We start from the raw sequence: 21,517 nt of genomic DNA, 5'->3' as shown, positions 1-21,517 counted from the left end.
GTAAGTCAACGACCAATAGAAAAAATAAGGTGTTATTTAGGGGATTCACATCACTATCCACACCCTCTACGAGGGTTGAGGAAGGGAAAAATTAACAAATAAAAATATCAATATCAATTCCCAATGCATGATCAAAATGCTCCATTTGAGATGTTTTACATATCTATATATATATATATATATATATATATATATATATATATATATATATATATATATATATACACAGTATATAGATATATATGGTCATTCATCCTTATAATCAGGTGTGCCTTATACTCCGGTGCACTTTATATATGAACCTAGACTTTTTAGCAGGCATTTATTCATGGTGCGCCTTATACTCCGGTGCATCCGAAAAATACTGTGTGACTAATATAAACCATTGATTCATAAGGTATAACATTTTATATGAGCATTTCATGAATATTTCATGAACTGCATGGCCTACAATGCTATTCTTACTGTGAAAAATACCAGAACCCAGATGAAATTCCAATAGGCCAACTGGGCTCATCAGCACTGGAGTTTCCATAATACAGATGAATATAGGAATAAGCAAGGAAATTTATAAACATCTCACTGTAGATCTGGATGTAGCCGTAGGATGTAACGAGTTGCATTTTACTCTTCGTGTGGATTCCAAACTTCCACGGTACGTATATCATCTGATTCAGGAGCACCTGTTGTAGACTCAGTTACTGCCCTGCCCAAAGATGAAGGACATGAAAGCATGCTGTTTTATTTAGTAAAGTAAAATAACAAGCAAAGATGTTTGTGATATGGTGTAGGATAGGAAAGTATGATGTCTGCAGGGGATGGGCAGTATAAATTACTTGTATGGGGGCCCCCAAATCGCAGAAGGCTGACCTGAGTTACATGTATAACAGCCTACAATATAGGTGCGTACTAAATAAACTGCTATTTCCAGGAGTCTCTGAGTTTCTTTAGCTCTCATATAGCTACGATTGATATCTTTGTTTTTATTACCCCTAGCCCAAAGGCATTCGGATAATTACAGTTATTCTTGTTCAAAGGTATCCAAACAAATCTTCGTTCTCAGTTACTTTCCAGTAGGTATCGCTTTGATAACCTTAGGTGGGTGAGATGGGCGTACTTTTTTTTTTCCTCTTAAATAAATCTTCATTGAAAGTTTTTTTGTTTAACACTGCATTTTTATTATCATCAATGTCACATTCACATATGGTTGCTATTTCACATTTATCAAAACAAGAAGCTACTTCCAAAAGTGCTTTATATAGCAAGCCCCCCCCCCCAAGAAAAAGAAAAAAAATGTGTTTCTCTTAACCTCTTCCTCCTCTACTCCTGCCACTCCCCTTTCCAGTCCTCCCACAATTCATTATATGTATTCAGTTTATTATATCTCTTCAAGTAAATCTTTTCATAAACCAACATTTTCCTGGCGTAAAGAATCCAATCCCTCACTGCTGGTGGGTCAGTATGTATCCATTTATTCATTATAACTTTCCGTGCCCAACACAAAAGCTTATTTACCCTCCCATCCTTTTTATACATGTTGAAACTACCAAAAATACATAATACAGAATCCCAGGCAATTTCTGTGTTGAGTAGTATATTAATAGGTTCGATAATCCCTTTCCAGTATTATATATATATATATATATATATATATATATATATATATACACTCACCAGCCACTTTATTAGGTACACCTGTCCAACTGCTCATTAACACTTAATTTCTAATCAGCCAATCACATGGCGGCAACTCAGTGCATTTACGCATGTAGGCATGGTCAAGACAATCTCCTGCAGTTCAAACCGAGCATCAGTATGGGGAAGAAAGGTGATTTGAGTGCCTTTGAACGTGGCATGGTTGTTGTTGCCAGAAGGGCTGGTCTGAGTATTTCAGAAACTGCTGATCTACTGGGATTTTCACGCACATCCATCTCTAGGGTTTACAGAGAATGGTCCGAAAAAGAAAAAACATCAAGTGAGCGGCAGTTCTGTGGGCGGAAATGCCTTGTTGATGCCAGAGGTAAGAGGAGAATGGGCAGACTGGTTCAAGCTGATAGAAAGGCAACAGTGACTCAAATCGCCACCCGTTACAACCAAGGTAGGCAGAAGAGTATCTCTGAACGCACAGTACGTCGAACTTTGAGGCAGATGGGCTACAGCAGCAGAAGACCACACCGGGTGCCACTCCTTTCAGCTAAGAACAGGAAACTGAGGCTACAATTTGCACAAGCTCATCGAAATTGGACAGTAGAAGATTGGAAAAACGTTGCCTGGTCTGATGAGTCTTGATTTCTGCTGCGACATTCGGATGGTAGCGTCAGAATTTGGCGTCAACAACATGAAAGCATGGAGCCATCCTGCCTTGTATCAATGGTTCAGGCTGGTGGTGGTGGTGTCATGGTGTGGGGAATATTTTCTTGGCACTCTTTGGGCCCCTTGGTACCAATTGAGCATCGTTGCAACGCCACAGCCTACCTGAGTATTGTTGCTGACCATGTCCATCCCTTTATGACCACAATGTACCCAACATCTGATGGCTACTTTCAGCAGGATAATGCGCCATGTCATAAAGCTGGAATCATCTCAGACTGGTTTCTTGAACATGACAATGAGTTCACTGTACTCAAATGGCCTCCACAGTCACCAGATCTCAATCCAATAGAGCATCTTTGGGATGTGGTGGAACGGGAGATTCGCATCATGGATGTGCAGCCGACAAATCTGCGGCAACTGTGTGATGCCATCATGTCAATATGGACATATTGAGGAATGCTTCCAGCACCTTATTGAATCTATGCCACGAAGGAATTGAGGCAGTTCTGAAGGCAAAAGGGGGTCCAACCCGTTACTAGCATGGTGTTCCTAATACAGGCAGTCCCCGGGTTACATACAAGATAGGGTCTGGAGGTTTGTTCTTAAGTTGAATTTGTATGTAAGTCGAAACTGTATATTTTATAATGGAAGTTCTAGACAATTTTTTTTCTTTTGCCCCAGTGACAATTGGAGTTTCGAAATTTTTGGTGTAATTGGACCAAGAATTATCAATAAAGCTTCATTACAGACACCTTACAGCTGATCATTGCAGTCTGGGACTATAGTAAAGCATCCAGAGAGCTTCACCAGAGGTCACAGTGGGCAGAGGGGTCCGTCTGTAACTATGGGTTGTCTGTAAGTCGGGTGTCCTTAAGTAGGGGACCGCCTGTAAAGTGGCCGGTGATTGTATATATATATATATATATTGTGAGACACTGAAGGGGTTAACTGTGGATGGGCGGTATGTTTCCCCTAGGTTTTTCTATTATGCAAGGCCTTAGTGCTGAGGTTGGGTGTCCAGCACCTTGGACACAGGTGATGGGAGCAGCCCAATCAGTCTTTTTTTTAAACCGCTCAGCAGAGCTGGAAGTGTTGTCTCTCTCTGGAAGGAGGCTGGAGAGCACACAGCCCTGACCTCTGTGCCTGGAGCAGCCAAGTGATTTTGTATAGTGGTGAGTTAGTGAACACCTGTATAGTTAGCACCCTGACGGGTAGGATTTTGTTTGTTTAATGCCTGAATGTAAAGGCTATTTTATTTTGCTGCTACAATAAACGCAGGCGAGACCTGTTTTGGACTGTACTTTGGTGTCACTGTCTTGAACTGCATCACAGCACCCCGCTACCACGGTCTCTACTGGGCCAAATCTCCCACATATGGTGCTTCGGATTGCGGGCAGTTCAAAAAGACACACACCTGAAAGGCTCGCTACATCCTGCAACATTGCATGGCCTGGGTGAAAGCAGCAGGCAAATTGCAGGATAAAGCCAAGATGGAGGACTTTATTAAAGCCATGCTCCAGCAACAGGAGGAGAGATCCCGCCAGCAGCAGGAGGAGGCCAGAGCTAATCGGCAGCAGCAGCAGGAAGAGTCCCAGGCTAATCGACAGCTGCAGCAAGCCATGCTCCAGCAGCAGGAGGAGAGGTCCCGACAGCAGCAAGCCATGCTCCAGCAGCAGGAGGAGAGGTCCCGACAGCAGCAAGCCATGCTCCAGCAGCAGGAGGAGAGGTCCCGACAGCAACAAGCCATGCTCCAGCAACAGCAGGCAGAGTCCCGAGCCATGTTCCAGCTGATGATGGAAAAGTTTTCTGGCGTTATGGCAGCACCGCAAGCGACGACTACTGAGGGGTCCCATACTGGTCTGCAAGGGTACCCGGTTGTCCAGCATTCCGCACGGGCTGCAGTGCAGAAGGCTTTACAGAAGATGACGGCGACCGACGACGTGGAGGCTTATCTCACTGTGTTCGAGCGAGTAGCTGAGCGAGAGGAGTTACCAGCTGAGCAGTGGGCAGATGTCCTGGCACCGTTCCTGACTGGCGAATCGCAGAAGGCCTACTACGACCTGAGTGAAACGGAGGCCCGTGAGTACCCCCAGCTAAAGGCGGAGATTCTGGCTCGTCTTGGGGTCACCGTTCAAGTTCGTTCCAGCCAGGTCCACCAGTGGGCATACTCTGAAAAACTACCCCCACGCTCCCAAATGCATGACCTGATCCATCTTGTCCGGAAGTGGCTACAACCCGATGACTGCACCCCAGCACAGATGGTCGAGAGAGTGGTTCTTGACAAGTTCACCCGTTCTCTGCCCTCTCGGCTCCAGCGGTGGGTTGGACAGGCCGGTCCCACAAATGCTGAGGAACTCGTGTCCCTAGTAGAGAGATATCGGGCTACGGAGGATCTTCTACTTATCCCTCCCACACGAAGCAGTGCCAGTGACAAGGCCAATAAACCATCTGGTAGGACTGCAGAAAAAGGGAAACAGGTCAGGTTGGGAGTGGGTACACTGGGGGGCTTGGATACACAGAAACCCAGTGAGGCTCGTGACCGAGGTCATAGCCGTATCCAGTGCTGGCGATGCCATGAAATGGGCCATATTGCTGCCAACTGTCCCCTGTCAGTGGAGCCAATGGACTGCAACCAGACCCGGCGAATGTCACTGTTTGCCCGGCCGGTTCTGGCGGCCGAGTCAGTCACGGATGCAGAACCCCAAGTGTGTATGGTCACAATCGGTGGTCACACGGTGGAAGCCTTGCTAGACTCAGGGAGTCTGGTTACCCTGGTGCGGGGAACTTTGGTTGATCCTGGACTGTACAGTGGGCGTAAAGTGGGAGTGTTATGTATACATGGGGACACTCGCGAATATCCCACTGCTGTCATCAACCTACATAAACCTTGTGGTACTATTACCCATGAAGTGGGGGTGGTGGGGACCCTGTTTCATGAGGCTATTATCGGCAGAGACTTACCGGTGTTTTGGGACCTCTGGAGACGAAGACCCACCTCAGGTGCTGTTGCAGATAATGGACGTCAGGTATGTCCGGCCTTGGCCCCTGAACCCTTTGAGGCCGATGTACCCACACCAGCAGTAGGGGTGACCCCATGTGATGAATTCTCTCCCCTAGAGGTCCTAGCTGGTGAGGTCGAGGGCCACGAGGAGGTGGCCGACATGCCGGACCTTGAGTTTTCCCGTGAGAATTTTGGGGCTGCACAGCTACAGGACCCTACCTTGTTTAAAGCACGGGAGAATGTTAAGGTGATAAATGGGGTACTCCAAATACCAGGGGCTGACAAAATATACCCCCGAATGGTGATTGTTGGGGAGCTGTTATACAGGGTCGACCAGATACGGGGTGAGGAGGTTGAGCAACTTGTAGTACCCCAATCTCACCGTAGGCTGGTGCTAGAGTTGGCACACAAACATGTGCTGGGAGGGCACTTAGGTGCTGAGAAGACCCGGGAGAGGATCCTGCAGAGATTTTTCTGGCCCGGGGTATGGGAGGAGGTAAACCGGTATTGTAGCTCCTGCCCTGAGTGTCAACTTACTGCCCCGGTGTCCCACTTCAGGAGTCCTTTGGTCCCGCTACCAATCATAGAGGTGCCATTTGAACGGATTGCAATGGATATGGTTGGCCCCTTAGTCAAATTCTCAAGAGGGCACCAATACATCCTGGTTATCCTGGACTACGCTACGCGGTATCCCGAGGCGATTCCATTAAGGAACACCTCCTCCAAAAATATTGCTAGGGAGCTGTTCCAGGTATTCTAACGCACAGGCCTCCCCAAGGAAATCTTGACTGACCAGGGTACCCCATTCATGTCTAGGGTAATGAAGGAGATGTGTAAGTTACTGCAGGTTAAACAGTTCCGCACCTCTGTGTATCATCCTCAGACAGATGGCCTAGTCGAGAGGTTTAACAAGACCTTGAAGGGGATGCTAAGGAGGGTGGTCAGCAAGGATGGGAAGGACTGGGATTGTTTGTTACCCTATTTGATGTTTGCCATACGTGAAGTTCCCCAGTCCTCCACGGGTTTCTCACCCTTTGAGCTGTTATATGGCCGTTCCCCACGTGGGCTTTTGGATATAGCCAAGGAGACCTGGGAACAGGAGAGGACCCCCCACCGTAGTGTGATAGAACACGTCTCCCTTATGCAGGACCGCATAGCGGCGGTAATGCCCCTTGTAAAGGAGCACATGACAAGGGCACAAGAGGCCCAGTCTAGGGTCTACAATAGGTCAGCCAGACTCAGGACCTTTAACCCAGGCGACAGAGTGCTAGTTCTGGTGCCCACCGTTGAGAGCAAGTTCTTGGCAAAATGGCAAGGACCATATGAGGTCATGGAGAAAGTGGGGGAGGTTAACTACAAGGTATCTCAGCCGGGGAGGAGGAAACCCGAACAGATATACCACGTGAACCTCCTAAAGCCATGGAGGGAAAGAGAGTCCCTGATAGCTGTGGGAGTAGAAAAAGCGTCTGTCCCCAAGAAGGTGACACCGGAGGTAGGTGTACCCGATGCCAAGGTGCCTGAAGTACAGATCCCGGAGTCCCTCTCCAGGGCCCAGATTCAGGAAGCGAAGGAGTTTGTGCTCCGAAATGTGGATGTGTTCTCTAAGTTACCGGGACGTACTTCAGTCATCAAGCATGACATCGTAACCGAACCCCACATCCGGGTACACCAAAAACCCTACCGGGTCCCGGAAGCGCGCCGGAAAGCCATATCCGAAGAAGTCAGGCAGATGTTAGACCTGGGGGTTATCGAGGAGTCTAAAAGTGACTGGGCGAGTCCTATTGTGTTGATTCCCAAACCTGATGGTTCCCTACGGTTCTGCAATGACTTTAGGAAGTTGAACGAGGTGTCCAAATTTGATTCTTATCCCATGCCCAGGGTTGACGAGTTGATAGAACGACTTGGACAGGCTAGGTTCTTCTCCACCCTTGACCTGACGAAAGGGTATTGGCAGGTACCCCTTACTGACAGGGCCAAAGAGAAGACCGCTTTTGTTACCCCTGATGGGCTTTTTCAGTACGTGGTACTCCCCTTTGGGCTACATGGGGCTCCCGCCACATTCCAGAGGTTAATGGATCTCGTGCTAAAACCTCACCGGAGATATGCCTCGGCCTATCTGGATGACATCATAGTTTATAGTAACGATTGGGAGAGTCACCTGGCCAAGGTGCAAGCAGTGGTAGACTCCCTGAGGGCTGCAGGGTTGACAGCGAACCCCCAAAAATGTGCTCTGGGTCTGGAAGAGGCCCGTTACCTGGGGTACCGTATTGGGCGAGGTGTCATCAAACCCCAAGTAAATAAAGTGGAGGCGATCCAGCAGTGGCCACGACCTATGAGCAAGAAGCAAGTGAGGGCTTTCCTAGGCATAGTGGGCTATTATCGCCGATTTATCCCCGATTTTGCTACCATAGCGGCACCCCTGACTGACCTGACCAAAGGTAGCAGGGCGGTGATGGTAAAGTGGAGTGAAGAGGCTGAGGGGGCGTTTCAGCGACTTAAGACGGTTTTGTGCGAGGGACCGGTACTGATCACCCCTGACTTCACCAAGACCTTTATTGTGCAGACTGACGCTTCTGACGTGGGCTTAGGGGCTGTCCTGTCCCAAGGAGTGGAGGGTGAGGAACATCCCGTGACATTCCTGAGCCGCAAGCTCACACCTCCTGAGAAGAACTACAGTATAGTTGAGAGGGAGTGCTTGGCGATCAAATGGGCTCTGGAATCCCTGAGGTATTACTTGATAGGGCGACAGTTTACTCTAGTGACCGATCACTCTCCCCTCACCTGGATGAGTCAGGCCAAAGAGAGGAACGCCAGGGTCACAAGGTGGTTCCTAATGTTGCAGAATTTCAAATTCACGGTAGAACATCGAGCGGGAAAGCTGCATGGGAATGCCGATGCCCTGTCTCGTACCCACTGTCTGATGGCCAAAAGTGTTCGCCCCCACAGGGTCAAACAGAGGGGGAGGGTATGTGAGACACTGAAGGGGTTAACTGTGGATGGGCGGTATGTTTCCCCTAGGTTTTTCTATTATGCAAGGCCTTAGTGCTGAGGTTGGGTGTCCAGCACCTTGGACACAGGTGATGGGAGCAGCCCAATCAGTCTTTTTTTTAAACCGCTCAGCAGAGCTGGAAGTGTTGTCTCTCTCTGGAAGGAGGCTGGAGAGCACACAGCCCTGACCTCTGTGCCTGGAGCAGCCAAGTGATTTTGTATAGTGGTGAGTTAGTGAACACCTGTATAGTTAGCACCCTGACGGGTAGGATTTTGTTTGTTTAATGCCTGAATGTAAAGGCTATTTTATTTTGCTGCTACAATAAACGCAGGCGAGACCTGTTTTGGACTGTACTTTGGTGTCACTGTCTTGAACTGCATCACAGCACCCCGCTACCACGGTCTCTACTGGGCCAAATCTCCCACAATATATATATATATATATATATAACTCCAAAATAAATGCAAGACATCTGCCTTTTCCTTACCACATTTATTACATTTTGAATTATGTTCTTTATACCTTTATCTTTATCTTAGATAATCTATAGGGGGTATAATATAACCCACTGACAATAAAGTATTGCAGTAGATTAAAAAACACCTCTGCTACATTCCTAACAATACATTACCACTTATCAATCCCTATTGGCCCTAGTTCCTTCTCCCACTTGAACAATGTACCCAAAAACAGGTCTACAAATTTCTTTTCAACAATTTTTCATAAATAAATGCCAATCTCCCCTTTTTCCCAGATCTTTCACAATTCTTCAAAAACTCATTAGCCAGATTCCTCATTTGGAGAGTATCCACCTCCTTACTACTTAATGCATGTCTCAACTGAAAATATCTAAATACATCATTATTTCTTAGTCCGAATTCTTCCCTAATACTCAACCATGATTTAAGACCACCTTCTTCAAAGATTTTTCCTAGATATGCTAGAAGGGTGTACTTAACAGTGCATTCACCGGAGTCTGTTTTTGATGAATCTTGGTGTTTATAGATCCATCTGCACCCTTAAAGATTTTTAAATACAAAAAGTCTATTGAAAGGGGATCAAATGTAGATGTAAGACAGAATAGGGCCAAGGGTTTAAACGGCCGAGTGGCCCTATTCTGTCTTATATTTAAAAGTAACTAACCCAGCTCACTAATGGTTCAATGAAAATACAAATGTAGATGTAACCCTAATATTCATCTGATCGATGTTTGAAGAACCAATAAAAAGTTGAAGACCGGCCACCTCGCCCTTCCAGATGAAAAGGATATCATTAATAAAAAGCATCCAAATGAGGACCACACCATTTTCATCATCTGGCAGGGCGAGGTGCCTATTGCAAAAAGTGGTTGGCATATGAGGGCGGAACGCCTAAATACTTAAACAAGAAAAAATTGTGATGTAAAATAAAGTCCAACAACATCAAAATGAGCTCAATCAGATCCCCATCCAAATTTGTTGAACTTAGGAAGTATTGGGCTGCACATAAGCCATGCTCATGATTAATTCAGGCATAAAGGGACTCAATGTCACATTTCACCAATTAATCTTTATCTCCCAAATTAGTAGAATCCAGATGATTCTGTGGAATACCTGAGATAACAGGGAATCGTGCACTAGGTTCACATAAGCTACAATTTCCCGACAAAATCAGGTGTCCGGGAGCATTCACAGTGACCTTGTGGGCTTTAGGTAATAGATATAGGGTGGGCACTCTTGGATTATTAGCAGTCAGACCATCAAGGACTGATTTTGAAATAACATTGGATTCCAAATGCTCTCAGGAGAATACCATCCAACTCCATTTTATACTGACTGTAAGGTGAGAAATCCAAGTTACGATAACAGTTTACATCATTGAGCCTGAGAAATAGCTATTCCTACAGAACAGAGCCAGGGATAAGATGCAGATACAACAATACCTAGCAAATACTGAATGACAGAACCAACATAAAATGGAGCCTGACAATTCCTGATAAGATATACAAATTACCCCAGCTGAGACTAAAGAACACCAGCAAGTAATGCAGAAACACCAGCAACAAAAAGACAGGTAAAAACAATCAGGCTACCTAGCACAGTGGTAGAGAACCAACAAGAGAGGCCACAGGACGCCGATTCAAATCCTGACAAAAATGCCCAGTACTGTTCTCAATGTTAGAAGATGAGGATGTGTGTCTTGACCTGACCTTATCTAGATCTCAAAATTTTATTCGAGGGTGCGAAGCATACATCAGGGTGTTGGACAGATGGTTACTGTTGTGGTGGAGCAAAGCATCTGGTGCATATTTTCTAGAATGATCCTCATCCTGGGGTGGTTTGAGGGGATTTGTGTTCTTTTCGGTGTCTTACATTAAGGCTTACATGTGACCCATCCCCTTTAATATTGGTTTACATTGTAATATATTATGATACCAGAGCCTATAATAGGTGTAATGCCTCCCTCCCAGACATTTTTACACTGTCCATGATTTTGGTTTTATGTATATCTCTTTGAAATGGGATGTTTTTAATATGTGCATATAATATATGTTATTTTTGAATACTGCTGCAGTTGAAGTTTTTTGAACTTGAAATAATACAGACAGATAAAATAAATAAAGACAGAAGCAGGTGATCTAAAAGGGCATAAAATCGTATTGACCTTTTTGAAACAAAAAAAAAATAAAGATTGTATGGTTGAGTTTTGAAAAGATCAATAGAACAGCCTTGTAACTTATTGATCATTAAAAAATCCTAAGGCCAAGAAGATCTAAAAATCTGAAAAAGACTTTTTACAGAGCATATAAAACATCTTGTGATTCTAAAAGTTACATTAGAGTTACATTACAAGACTAACGCCCCGGAAGAAGCTCTGGAGGCGAAACCCTGGGCCGGGCAGCTTGGTTGAGCTAGCGTCCCGCTATTAATTCTGATGCGCAATTTTACTTATGTTTGTGCGTATATTTTTTAATAAATTCATAACCTGTTGAAACACACTACACCATCTGCGTGTATGTTCCTTGCAGCAATATCATCTGACAAGAATCAATTAAGAGACGAAAGGGGAACAAACGCGGTGGTGCTGGTCAGAAGGATCTGTCATTGCTAATGCTGGATTTCATTGAATGGATATCTAACACTGTAGGAGAAGGATAAGAGGAACTCTGGAGCTCCGGCTAGAAGGAAAATTAATTATTTTCTCTCAAAAGTCTTCTTTATCATTGAGACTTTGTGGACCGGTCTTGTTCCGTGAGTAGCTCCGTAGGGGCGAATTGTGCACCGCAACAACAATTGTTTCACTGGGAGCATACATGCATACAGCTGAGGCGCATCTCACTAATTAGAATACATAAAATAATCTGACCATACTACTTTTAAGTCCATAAATCATAGGCATCTTCAGATATTAAGGCCGGGAGCTCCAGATGCGCCACTTACCTAGAAAAAAGAGAATTCTCACAGCCCAGGGGTCGATTAAGTCCATAGAACCACATTGTCATATGTTAGGAGCTGTTAAAAGGTGTTTGTTTTATTGTTGAAGCATTTATTGTTGAAGTACAATACATATGCATTGTTATTTTGCTACTGTTATATACTAGTTGCATTACCTTGAAGATACTATGCAGTCACTAACTGTGCAGTGCCCTGGGGAGAGTTCGGGTTCACAATTGCGGAGGATGGGGACCCACCACCTATCGGCCCTAGCGTGAGTAATAATCTGGCCCAGGGAACACGCAAAAACCATAGCAAGCAAAGGTGGAATGTCAAAGGTTTGCTTTCCCCACAAAAAAGCACCAACATTTTGAGACACAATAAACTAGAGATAAATTACCAAAGTAGCAGATGGAAAAAAGATAGGCAAAAGCAAGCCAAAACAAACAGAGAGAAGATATATGACTGCAATGGCCATTGTGAATCCAGTGAAAAGGACCATTCCACCTTGTTTGCTGGCAACCAGAGAGAGGACGAGGATAATCCTTTTGCCCACTCCCCGGAGCAGCACACAATGTGGAAGTAAGGTGATTAATCACATGCAGCTGTGTTTGTGACATAAAAGGTCATATTACACACTGATCCAACCCATCTAAAGAATTAGGGTGCGAAACGTGTGTTGGGGTGCTGGATAGTGTGATGGGTATAGTGGTTACTGGACCTTATGCCTTACTTATATATAGTGGTTTACATGTGGGATGTTGTGATTGACTTATGATGACATTTTTTATTGTATGGAGAGAGAGAGAGAGTGAGAAAGTATGTGTATGTAGGCAAAAAAAGGAAAATATGCCAATCGCCTAGTCTATATCCTACATATAAACATGGTAATGAGCTAACACATGTTAAAAGACAGCAATTCAATACTAAAAAAACATGTAAAAGCTTACTCAAAAGAATATAGGTAAATATTTATTGAATTCACAAATTGAATATATACATAAGTTCAACATTTAACCCCTTAACGCTGAAGCCACTTTTCACCTTCCTGACACGGCCCATTTTTTCAAATCTGCCCTGTGTCACTACAAGTGGTTATAACTTTGGAACGCTTTAACATATCCAAGTGATTTTAAAATTGTTTTCTCGTGACACTTTGTACTTCAGGTTTGTTCAAAAATTTTGGTAGTATGTTTTGCATTTATTTATGAGAAAATCAGATATTTGGTGAAAATTTGGAAAAATTTTTGATTTTCGAACTTCAAAATGTTCTACTTTTTCCATACATAGTCATAACCGCAATAAAACGTATTACCTTATATACTCGAGTATAAGCCTAGTTTTTCAGCACAAAAAATGTGCTGAAAAACCCAAACTCGGCTTATACTCGAGTCAAAAAAAATAAATATATCTAAACTCACCTTTCCGGTGACCCCTGTATATCTTCTGTGCGATCTGTCCGGCAACGGCGGCAGGCTATATACACTGGGGCAGGGTCTGGCAGGCTATATACACTGGGGCAGGGTCTGGCAGGCTATATACACTGGGGCAGGGGCTGGCTGGCTATATACACTGGGTCAGAGCCTGGATGGCTATTTACACTGGGGCAGGGGCTGGCTGGCTATATACTGGGAGGCTGTGACCAATGCATTTCCCACCCTCGGCTTATACTCGAGTCAATAGGTTTTCTCAGTATTTTGTGGTAAAATTAGGGGCCTCGGCTTATACTCGGGTCGGCTTATACTCGAGTATATACGGTAACTAACATTCACTAAATGTATAATTTATGCGAACATGGTTTTTTATGCTACTCTTATTTTTGTAGGATGTTATGGGCCTTTGAACGTTAGGTGCGATTCGTCACATTTTCATAAAAAATGCAAAATCCTGCTATTGAGGGACCTGCTCAGGTTTCAAATCACTTTGAGAGGACTAAATAAAAGTAAAACACCATAAATTGCCCCATTATAGAAACTACACCCCTCAACGTACGTGAAACAACTTTTATGACGTTTGTTAAAAACATTTTGGTAGTATGTTTTGCATTTATTTATGAGAAAATCAGATATTTGGTGAAAATTTGGAAAATTTTTTGATTTTCGAACTTCAAAATGTTCTACTTTTTCCATACATAGTCATAACCGCAATAAAACGTATTACCTTATATACTCGAGTATAAGCCTAGTTTTTCAGCACAAAAAATGTGCTGAAAAACCCAAACTCGGCTTATACTCGAGTCAAAAAAATAAATATATCTAAACTCACCTTTCCGGTGACCCCTGTATATCTTCTGTGCGATCTGTCCGGCAACGGCGGCAGGCTATATACACTGGGGCAGGGTCTGGCAGGCTATATACACTGGGGCAGGGTCTGGCAGGCTATATACACTGGGGCAGGGGCTGGCTGGCTATATACACTGGGTCAGAGCCTGGATGGCTATTTACACTGGGGCAGGGGCTGGCTGGCTATATACTGGGAGGCTGTGACCAATGCATTTCCCACCCTCGGCTTATACTCGAGTCAATAGGTTTTCCCAGTATTTTGTGGTAAAAGTAGGGGCCTCGGCTTATACTCGGGTCGGCTTATACTCGAGTATATACGGTAACTAACATTCACTAAATGTATAATTTATGCGAACATGGTTTTTTATGCTACTCTTATTTTTGTAGGATGTTATGGGCCTTTGAACGTTAGGTGCGATTCGTCACATTTTCATAAAAAACGCAAAATCCTGCTATTGAGGGACCTGCTCAGGTTTCAAATCACTTTGAGAGGACTAAATAAAAGTAAAACACCATAAATTGCCCCATTATAGAAACTACACCCCTCAACGTACGTGAAACAACTTTTATGACGTTTGTTAACCCTTTAATTGTTTTACAGGGGTTAAAACAAAATCGGATGCAATTTTGAAAGTAAAATTTTTTTGGCTAAATTAATGTGTTATTCAAAAAATTTACAAATTCTCAGTGGATAAAATACCAAAACGCTCCACAAAATTTGATACCCAATCCCTCCCGCGTATAACAATACCCCATATGTGGTGGTAACCCAGGGTCGGACTGGGGTGCCAAGGGCCCACCAGTGAAATTAATTCTGGGGGCCCACCAGCTGCTTCATTGATACGTGCGAGCCACCCCCATGTATATTTTCATTGCATTTCTGAACGTGCTGCAAATGCAAGGTGTGAATGCAGCCTGTGACCATGTTCACACATTCCGTTTTTTGTTGCGTTTTCAAAGCTTAGGAAAGACGATCTGTTCCTGTTCCGTTTTGAATGCCGGTCTTTTTGCCATTCAGCAGACAAACTTTAAATTTTTGCAACAAAAAAAACATAATGTGTGAACGCAGCCCCAGGCTTCCTGCACACTACACTTGTGCAGTTCTTGGGATGCAAACAAGGGTCCCATGGAATGATGTTTGAGGGTTGCTTGTCATCGGGATGTAAGTACATAGTAATAGCCTGAACCGCAAACATGGTTAGGACCTGCTCTGTCATTTGCAGCTCAGACATATTCACAGCCATGTGCAGGAGCCCATAGAAGTGAATGACGATGTGTACAACAATCCTGCAGAAAACAGGCCTCAGGCCCCATGCACACTTTGTTTTTTGATGAGTTTTAACTGCATTGAAAACTGCAAAAGGCAGGGGCTTTGTCAGAACACATACCGGTATGTCTTTCTACTGAAACACTTTTGTTCTGGAATGAGCCCCTCCCAGTTGCGTTTTTAAATGGAAATAAAACAGATCAAGAACTGCAACGTCTGAATGGGGCCTTGTTATCTGCCGGACTGTTTAACTCCCTGGAATCAGTATTTAACATTTATCACCAGGATGAATGATTGTAAACCAAACATACTGGTGTGTGCCCCCTCTCGCAGGATCTTCTCTTCTTTAAGGTGGTTATGCCCTTGTTTTTAATAAAAAAGGGCTTTTTGAAAATTATGCAAATTAGTCTGAGGGGCTCCAGGTTCCATTAACTCCAAGGAAGCCTGAGCCCTTTTTTATAAACCAGGGAATAAGAAGCTAAAAGAAGAGCAGATCCTGCCAGAGGGGGGCGCACACCAGCATGTAAGTGTGCTTGGTTTACAATCCTTCATCCTGGTGATAGATGTCCTTTAAGGACTGCACATGGTACATGTATGCCCTTAACAGGTTTCAGGTACTAAAGGACACCCGACTTACAGACAACCCCAAGTTACAGACATACCCCTCTGCCCACTGTGACCTCTGGTGACCTCTGTGGATGTTACTTTAGTGCCAGACTGTAATGATCATCTGTAAGGTGTCTGTAATGAAGCATTATTGGTAATCTTCGGTTTCATTACAGCAAAACAGTCACTGGGACAAAAAATTTTTTTGTCTGGATCTACAATTATTAAATATACAATTCCTACTTACATACAAAGTCAACTTAAGTACAAACCTAAGGAACCTATCTGGTAAATAACCCAGGGACTGCCTGTATATGAAGAAGGTTCACAGGCTATAAGTTAGGGTATAACTTACTGATCAGCGGGGTCTCAGTGCAGATTGCAAAAACGAGGGGTCCGACTGACCTTTTTTTACTGTATTTGCAAACCATACGGGCTTCTCGTTCCTACCAATTGCAGCAATATAGCTGCATCGCAATATGTGGCGACCAGGATGAAAGCCTGTATGCAAATGAGCCTGAGGGGTTCCAGGCTCCTCCACAGTTGTTAATGGAGCCTGGAGCCCCTCAGGCTTATTTGCCTACAGTCCTTCATCCTGGTGGTAGATGACCTTTTAATGCTCACAGTGGCATTTTGTAGGTTAATACCTGTGATTGGTATCAGCAATCCATTTAGGGGGGTATTCATCGACCATGCCCCCATGTCCTGCTGGATACCTGGAGAGACTTAGGGTCTCATGTTGTCACATGTTAGCATTTTAATTGTGTTTTGTAACTCATTCAAAATGCAGTAGGTTGGGCCGTGACCAATTACATTCAGTATTCGTTTGTATGAAAACACATGCGATCGACAATCCGCACTCGGTGTCTTGCATTTGCACAATACAAGACAACGGCGCTGATTGCCGATCACATGTTTCTATACAAACAAATATGCAATTGGTTACAGATCGGAATCAAAACCCTAACATGTGACAGCACTCTGAGGCCTCTTGATGTATCTGCTGGCAAAATCATACCAGGTCCATCCTGATGTAGTTTTGTGTAAAAACAACAAACAAAAGTTTGTAGGTTTTTCAAAATAATTCAGGCACACCCCATGCCCGACCCTTCACGCCCACACTTCATGGAGGTGGCATAGTTGCTTTTATAATCGCAAATTCTCCCCCAAATTTTACCCCATTGGGATTTTTTCCCGCTTTCCAGTACATGGCATAGAATATTAAATACCATCACTAGGAAGTACAATTTGTTATGCAGAAAACAAGCCTCATACAGCTCTGTACATGGAAATAACACAGTTATGGATTTTTAAAGACACAGAAGTAAAAATGGAAAATCTAAGATGAAAATGGTCTGGCCTTTAACCCTTTAAGGGTTACTATTCCATGCAGTGCACTAGGAAGCTGGAGAAAAATTCCAAGTGTGGTATAAATGACAAAAAAAGTTGCATTATTTTTATTACAGGCTCGGTTTCACACACCTCTTACTTTTTTAAACTTTAATGTACGGAGCTGGAGAAGCTGACGTTTTCAGTGATATCAGTTTGTGAAGTGTAGAAGCTTTTCATCACTTTTTATTCAAATGTTTGTGCATTGAAATGGTGATGAATCTGCAATTTGGACATCATGACGGGTGGGGGGGGTTGTTGGTAAAACTGAGGCTGCGGTCACACGTAATGCAAGGTATGCTGGTAAAACCGACGCTGGGGTCACACGTAACGTGGGGTATGCTGGTAATACTGAGGCTGCGGTCACACGTAACGCGGGGTATGCTGGTAAAACTGAGGCTGCGGCACACATAACGCAAAGTATGCTGGTAATACCGAGTCTGCGGTCACACGTAACGCGGGGTATGCTGGTAATACTGAGGCTGCGGTCACACATAACGCAAGGTATGCTGGTAATACTGAGGCTGCGGTCACATGTAATGCGGGGTATGCAGGTAATACCGAGTCTGCGGTCACGCGTAACGCGGGGTATGCTGGTAATACTGAGGCTGCGGTCACACGTAACGCGGGGTATGCTGGTAATACCGAGTCTGCGGTCATGCATAACGCGGGGTATGCTGGTAATACTGAGGCTGCGGTCACACATAACGCAGGGTATGCTGGTAATACAGAGTCTGCGGTCACACGTAACGCGGGGTATGCTGGTAATACCGAGTCTGCGGTCACACCTAACGCGGGGTATGCTGGTAATACTGAGGCTGCAGTCACACGTAACGAAGGGTATGCTGGTAATACTGAGGCTGCGATCTCACGTAACGCGGGGTATGCTGGTAATACTGACGCTGGGGTCACACGTAACGCGGGGTATGCTGGTAATACAGAGTCTGCGGTCACACCTAACGCGGGGTATGCTGGTAATACTGAGGCTGCAGTCACACGTAACGAAGGGTATGCTGGTAATACTGAGACTGCGATCTCACGTAACGCGGGGTATGCTGGTATTACTGATGCTGGGGTCACACGTAACGTGGGCTATGCTGGTAATACTGAGGCTGCGATCTCACGTAACGTGGGGTATGCTGGTAATACTGAGGCTGCGATCTCACGTAACGAAGGGTATGCTGGTAATACTGAGGCTGCGATCTCACGTAACGCGTGGTATGCTGGTAATACTGACGCTGGGGTCACACGTAACGTGGGGTATGCTGGTAATACTGAGGCTGCGGTCACACGTAACGCGGGGTATGCTGGTAATACTGAGGCTGCGGTCACACATAACGCAAGGTATGCTGTTAATACTGAGGCTGCAGTCACATGTAACGCGGGGTATGCAGGTAATACCGAGTCTGCGGTCACGCGTAACGCGGGGCATGCTGGTAATACTGAGGCTACGGTCACACGTAACGCAGGGTATGCTGGTAAGACTGAGTCTGCGGTCATGCGTAACGCGGGGTATGCTGGTAATACTGAGGCTGCGGTCACACATAACGCAGGGTATGCTGGTAATACAGAGTCTGCGGTCACACGTAACGCGGGGTATGCTGGTAATACCGAGTCTGCGGTCACACGTAACGCGGGGTATGCTGGTAATACTGAGGCTGCGGTCAAACATAACGCAGGGTATGCTGGTAATACAGAGGCTGCGGTCACACGTAACCCGGGGTATGCTGGTAAAACTGAGGCTGCGGTCACACGTAACGCGGGGTATGCTGGTAAAACTGAGGCTGCGGTCACACATAACGCGGGGTATGCTGGTAATACTGAGGCTGCGGTCACACATAACGCAAGGTATGCTGGTAATACTGAGGCTGCGGTCACATGTAACGCGGAGTATGCAGGTAATACCGAGTCTGCGGTCACGCGTAACGCGGGGTATGCTGGTAATACTGAGGCTGCGGTCACACATAACGCAGGGTATGCTGGTAATACCGAGTCTGCGGTCACACGTAACGCGGGGTATGCTGGTTATACCGAATCTGCGGTCACACCTAACGCGGGGTATGCTGGTAATACTGAGGCTGCAGTCACACGTAACGAAGGGTATGCTGGTAATACTGAGGCTGCGATCTCACGTAACGCGGGGTATGCTGGTAATACTGATGCTGGGGTCACACGTAACGTGGGGTATGCTGGTAATACTGAGGCTGCGGTCACACGTAACGCGGGGTATGCTGGTAATACTGAGGCTGCGGTCACACGTAGCGCGGGGTATGCTGGTAATACCGAATCTGCGGTCACACCTAACGCGGGGTATGCTGGTAATACTGAGGCTGCAGTCACACGTAACGAAGGGTATGCTGGTAATACTGAGGCTGCGATCTCACGTAACGCGGGGTATGCTGGTAATACTGATGCTGGGGTCACACGTAACGTGGGGTATGCTGGTAATACTGAGGCTGCGGTCACACGTAACGCGGGGTATGCTGGTAATACTGAGGCTGCGGTCACACGTAGCGCGGGGTATGCTGGTAATACTGAGTCTGCGGTCATGCGTAACGCGGGGTATGCTGGTAATACTGAGGCTGCGGTCACACATAACGCAGGGTATGCTGGTAATACAGAGTCTGCGGTCACACGTAACGCGGGGTATGCTGGTAATACCGAGTCTGCGCTCACATGTAACGCGGGGTATGCTGGTAATACTGAGGCTGCGGTCAAACATAACGCAGGGTATGCTGGTAATACAGAGGCTGCGGTAACACGTAACGCGGGGTATACTGGTAAAACTGAGGCTGCGGTCACACGTAACGCGGGGTATGCTGGTAATACTGAGGCTGCAGTCACACGTAACGAAGGGTATGCTGGTAATACTGAGGCTGCGATCTCACGTAACGCCGGGTATGCTGGTAATACTGAGGCTGTGGTCACCTGTAACGCAGGGTATGCTGGTAATACTGAGGCTGCAGTCACACGTAACGCAGGGTATGCTGGTAATACTGAGGCTGCGATCACACGTAACGCAGGGTATGCTGGGAATACTGAGGCTGCGATCACACGTAACGCGGGGTATACTGGTAATACTGAGGCTGCGATCTCACGTAACGCGGGGTATGCTGGTAATACTGAGGCTGCAGTCACACGTAACACGGGGAATGCTGGTAATACTGAGGCTGCGGTCACATGTAACGCGGGGTATGCTGGTAATACTGAGGCTGCGGTCACACGTAACGCAGGGTATGCTGGTAATACTGAGGCTGCGGTCACATGTAACGCGGGGTATGCTGGTAATACTGAGGCTGCGTTCACATGTAACGCATTGATTCCTTCAGCCCTTGCATTTGGACAATACAAGACACTTACCGATCGCATGCGTTTGCATAGAAGCGTATCCTGCCCCCGTGCGCTTTGATTCCATTTCTAAACACAATCAGCGCGTTACGTGTGACATCACTCCTTATTCTACAGCAATACTGAATACAGTCAATCAAAGTACTACAACTTTCAGCATCTCATTCAACAGCTGGGAGTTGTAGTTCTTGAGTCCACTGTTATTATCTATGTATGTACACATTGCAGGGATGTAATGAGGTGCACTGTGTGTGTGTACATGTGATGCACTTTTATTTTGTACCTTTTTCTTGTGCTGGAAGCCATCAGCAGCTCCTCATCCATCCTGAGCTCCTGCACATGAGTGCAGCCTGTGCTGTGCCAGAGGGAGGACACTCAGCAGCAGCTACTAGCTGATTGTTGGCCCCTGATGTCTGTCATGACCAGAAGGAAGGGGGCCCACTGTGACAACTAGGGGGCCCACGTCCTCTGGCCTCTAATTAGTGACAGCTCTCTGTCTGCTCCTCCAGTGAATCAGGGGCCATGTTATCCTGCAGTGACGCAGGGGCTGAGGTGCTCAGTGCAGTGAGGAGGAAATGTCTTACTCACTGCCCCAGCGCTGCTGTGGGAAGAGCAGAGAACCTGTCTCTCCCTCCTGCAGGACGTCATAGTCCCCCCTGCTGCCCCCCTCCTCTAGCCTCAGCTGAATGTGCCTGCTTACAGACACAGATAAGAGATGGTGACTTATGATAAGGGCCCACCGACCCGGCAGGCCAGTCCGAGCCTGTGGTAACCTGCTTTATGGGCACACGCCAGGGCATTGAGGGGTGAGCTGCGCCATTCAGAGCAGATTATGCATTGTCACATTTTATTGGCTATACAATCTTTATTTTTTGGGCAATTTGGACATATAAGGGCTTATTTTCTGCA

General features: G+C 45.7%; 1 long non-coding RNA gene across 2 annotated transcripts in view; it reads right to left on the bottom strand.

Moving 5' to 3' along the window:
• The window catches only part of LOC140134215 (uncharacterized), a 32,952-nt gene extending 11,986 nt beyond the window's left edge, over positions 1–20,966 (bottom strand). For both annotated transcript variants that reach the window (XR_011856129.1, XR_011856130.1), the window contains exons 1-2: positions 20,892–20,966; positions 584–706 (exon numbers count right to left, since the gene is read on the bottom strand). This is a non-coding gene — a long non-coding RNA (uncharacterized lncRNA). The remainder of the gene's footprint in view (positions 1–583; positions 707–20,891) is intronic.
• Positions 20,967–21,517: the final 551 nt, after the last annotated feature.

Source organism: Engystomops pustulosus, chromosome 5 (assembly GCF_040894005.1).
Source record: "Engystomops pustulosus chromosome 5, aEngPut4.maternal, whole genome shotgun sequence".
Taxonomy (NCBI): Eukaryota; Metazoa; Chordata; class Amphibia; order Anura; family Leptodactylidae; genus Engystomops; species Engystomops pustulosus.
The sequence above is the reverse complement of the archived record's forward strand: the minus strand, read 5'-3'. Positions and strand labels throughout refer to the sequence as shown.